The sequence below is a fragment of the Heterocephalus glaber genome, unplaced genomic scaffold (assembly GCF_053883595.1).
Source record: "Heterocephalus glaber isolate CG9 unplaced genomic scaffold, H.glaber_assembly_v1.0 deba00001773, whole genome shotgun sequence".
Classification (NCBI taxonomy): Eukaryota; Metazoa; Chordata; class Mammalia; order Rodentia; family Bathyergidae; genus Heterocephalus; species Heterocephalus glaber.
In genome coordinates, this window is record NW_028258463.1 from 3,116,155 (window position 1) to 3,120,580 (window position 4,426).

Genomic DNA, 4,426 nt, shown 5'->3' on the forward strand with positions numbered 1-4,426 from the left:
AAGAAATGTACACCTTTTAGCAAGCACACAAAGACTGTGGGTTGGAACTATCTATCCCCAGAGCATTTGTCTTCCCAGCCTGTTTTCTGCCTACCTTTGGATCAGTATCGATAGTCCCTACATTCAGAGAATCCAGGAGGACTGCGTGGACAGATGAACCTTTATTTAAAAAAATAGCACTTCAAATAAATTAAAAGGGATAACCGTCAAGTGTTCAAATTGTGAAGAAACAGTTGAAAACCTAGAGAGATTCCAAGCTGCGGTCTTCTAACCTCATTGTTTGTCCAATGGCAAAAATCCACACATCTCAGTACTCCCACTCCCTTTTTTCCCTACCGAGATGAGGGAAGCAGTTGCAAGCAGGAGACCAGACGGAGGAGAAAGCTGCATCTGATTACAATGAACATTGCCACGTACTTGCTAATACAGGTTTCACTTTATGGCCAAATGTATTCCTTCAAAAATAAAAAAGGGGAGAAGGAAGCTGCATATCTTTAAAAATTAAAATTATTTAGGGATAAAACACTAACTCTAGTGCCTTTAATGGGCAACAGCAACTTTTTCCCTCCAAAGTCAAACACCATCCCCAGCCGGGCCTTTGTGCTACAAGCTTTTCAGGACATGTTACCTAAACTTTATTAAAAGAAAAGAACAAGTTTAAATATAGACACTGGACTAGCCCAGTCTGTATTTTCAAGTCCACATTCTTCATCTGAAGCATTGCATCAGGGACCCCCCTGAGTCTGTAAGTTTTCAAGTTCACAGTACATGGAACCAGTTTTTCTTTTTAATTTTTTTCCTCACTCAGAGCAGCCACACGCAGTGGCCGTTGACGCTGGAACCTTGGTAGGAGCCTTTCCTATGAGGCCTGGCCAGAGCTGCCCAAGGTTTCTCCTCAGTGAGAGTCGATGCTGTCATGCTCTATGGATGGAAGAAAAGCAAGAAAATAAAAGCACCTGGTACAGGTTTCATGAGATCCATTTGGATTTGCTATGTTCCAAACCCGCTGCTGAATGCCACTTGTCTACTTCATGTGTTGTTCATGTTCATGTCTGTGGCCTTGGAATAGGTCTCAATTTGAAGAACTGTTATTGGATGCCCCAGAGGTTGATGCAGTAGCAGTTCCAGCAGGGCTACTTGTGGAGACCGACTTTCGAATGTGAGGCAGGAAGTAGACGTCACAGGCCAACTGCTGGACATCAATGTGCTCCTCCCTTCGGTAGGCCAAGCATCGCCGGATAAATGCCTTTGCTTTCAGGTGTTACAACTGGCTTCGGCGGGAACTGCACTTCAGTAGCTTTAAGAATAGTATTCTTGCAGGATGGGGATTTAGCTCAGTGGTGCAGCACCTGCCTTGTAAGTACAAGGTCCTGAGTTCAATCCCTGGTACTGCAAAAAAAAAAAAAAAAAGAATAGTATTCTTCTGTAGAATGTCCTGTTGGGACTGGTTGTCACCAAAAGGCTTTCTTCCATAGAGACACTGGTAGAAGATTACACCCACTGACCAGGCATCCACTTTATTTGAGATCTTTGGTGGTTCTTTCCCAACCACAAAACACTCTGGTGGTAAGTACCAATAAGTGCCAGCACCTTGTGATGTTGGCTGCATGCCGTCCACTGAATTATAGCTGTCATCATCCATGATCTCGGAAAGACCAAAATCTGTAATTTTTATTTCTCCACAAGCTGTACCATTTACTAAAAGGATATTACCTGGTTTGAGGTCATAGTGTATGATGGGAGGTTTTATTTCACTTAAGTACTTTAAAGCATTCACAATCTGCATAATAATGGATCGGGCTTCTTTCTCCAACATTAATTTGTGCTGTTTCAAGTAGAAGTCCAGATCATTTCCCTCACAGTACTTTAATTCTGCACAAAACGAGTCAGTGTCCAGTGAAAAGTAATCATACAGCTTAACTATTCTGGGATGATCTAATTCTTTGTGAATACGGTATTCCCTACATACAAGCTTGTGGTAATTCTCCTTCTTTTCTTCTCTCCAGTTTTTATTTGACTGGTGAATTTTCACAGCTACATATCTTTGCCCTGTTAGATCAAACACTTTGTAAACTTCATTGAAACCTTCTCTACCCAAAAGATATAACAACAAGTATCTGTCATTAAGGGTTGGATGATCTTTAAATTGTGAATTATCTTCATTATGTATCCTTTTTAGTTCCCTGATATGTAAAGCCTTTCTAGCCTTTCCAGCTCTGCCTGGAACTCTGCTTCCTTTTTCAGATGGCTTAATCTGAGTTTGAAGATTTCTTCCTGTTCATGGTATTCTGCTAATGTTAACGTTTCATTTTCAGCTCCATTGGTCTTGCTTTTTTCCACTGTTTCTGCTCATTGGTTGCTGGAGGGGCCTGACCCATGGCAGGTTTCTGCTTGGCTAACATTTTCCCTTGTCTTTCTATCTTTTCCCTCTGAGAATTTATCCTTTCTTGTTGCTTGCTAAGATTCTGGAAAGCATAACCATCTGTCCATTGTTCAGTAAAGGAGGCGCCAAGTCGGACAGTAGTAAAGTGGCCCAATCTGAAGTGGTCCTGCATGCTCTTATCTCTGCATGCCATCTTCTCTTGTTTTGACTTTTCTATAAGGAGTTTCTTGCTCATTGTGACACACCAATCATTCTTTGTATTTCTCTAGCACTTTTTGCTGTTCCTCAGCTTGCTGTCTTAAATCACAGTTGGCTCTTAATAAATCATTTATTCTTCCTTCCTTCTTTTCTAAGTCAGAATTCTTACTATTTTCTAGTGCAGATATTTTTTCTATTGTGAGGTCAGACTGGGTCTGTCTGTGCTGGGTGGAGATCTGCTTTTGGGAGCTGCAGGAATGCTCTGTGTTGCCAGATCCTGTAGAAGAGGGACTGTTTTGTTGAACTGATACAGAAGTGAAGCGGAGGCCAGCTCCCCTTTGTGCTAACTGCTCTGTGTCAAGTTGAGGTTTTGCTAGCATCACTGACATGAGAGTTGGTAGAGCAGATTGCTCCTCCGACGCCTCCTTCACAGCACTGGCTTCTAAACCATAGAGGAGTTGCTCTACTTGCCGCGGTAAGGGATTGGATAAGGAATGTTGTGGTGAGGATCTTGCAACTGGTGGAACACTTCTGCCAGGGCTGGTTCCTGGCCCACTTCCCCCAGCAAACTCAAAGTAATCACTAATTTTATGTCCCCTAGGAGTGCCTTTCCCTTGGCTAGTTTCATATGGTTCAGCTTTTCTTTTCCGATTTCGCTGGTCATTCTGCTTTTTCTCAGGAGTCTCCACTTTTTTATCACTCAAGGATCCCACGCTGCACAAACTCTGGTTGAAAGACTCACTATTGAGTGGCCCATTTTCAGTCTATATTCAGGTGGCTGCAGGGCAAAAACATCATGGGGGCAAGATGTGGTGGAGCAAAGCTGCTCAGTTCATGGTGGCTGGGAAGGAGAGCAGTGGACTGTGCCAAGGAGGAAACAGAGGGACCATATCACCGTTTCGTAGCATTATGCATTGATCGTTTGGAAAATGCTGATTCCCTAAGGTAGGCAAATCTTCTAAATATAAAAAACATCACAGTTAATATCACCAAGAATGTCATTAGAAAAGTCTCAGCTCTCAGGAAGCTTATGTTAGCAGATGCATTTTCCAAAGTTTTAATTTTCACTTGGAAGCTCAAATTATATCATTGGTAACATTGTTTTCAGTAACGTGACAAGTCTACTTCATTTATTTTTGAGAAACTATCTGCCAAATATCTCCGGTCTGAATCATTGTTTATTGGTTGCACATTCAAATAAAAGAGGGGGCAAGTTCAGCTAACAATTCAATAATTTCATAAGCCCTATTCCTCAAGAGCATCCTTTTACTTCAACAATAAAGGAGTGCTTTAGGTATACTTCCAAATTTGTCACACAGGATATTAAATGTACTTGGACCTAAAGGTCAGGACTTAATGAAATGAAGACCATATACTGCTTTACCGGACAACTTCTTCAGAAACCCCAGTCCCACATCATGAATGTGCGGCTGCGAAGAATGTAACAAGCACAGTCTTATGTTCATGGGAAGTGCCGGGAGCTCACCCACTTCTGCTTCTGCACCATCAGAATAAACAGCAACACAACCCCAGTGGCAAGAATCATATTAACAGTTTTGACTTTACAGATGCTCTTACAAAGAACTTAAGGGAACCTAGGTTTCCTATCCCAAAGGCAATATATAGCATAATGGTGAGAATTTGAGGACCCTTAAATTTTGAAACACATTCTGGCTTCACTCCTTACTGTGGACAGATATGTATCTTCTGGCCAATCCTAACTAGGAGATATGGTCACTCAGACAAACGTGCTGCATATAAGCGGGTCCTCCACAAATTGCCATCACACTGCTGGCACTAATGAATACATTAGGGTGAAATGATGTCATGTCTCTCTAGTCCATC

At 42.0% G+C, this 4,426-nt stretch overlaps 1 pseudogene; it reads right to left on the minus strand.

The window, feature by feature from the left end:
- Positions 1–1,023: 1,023 nt before the first annotated feature.
- Positions 1,024–3,338, minus strand: LOC101712440 (serine/threonine-protein kinase tousled-like 2; annotated as a pseudogene).
- Positions 3,339–4,426: the final 1,088 nt, after the last annotated feature.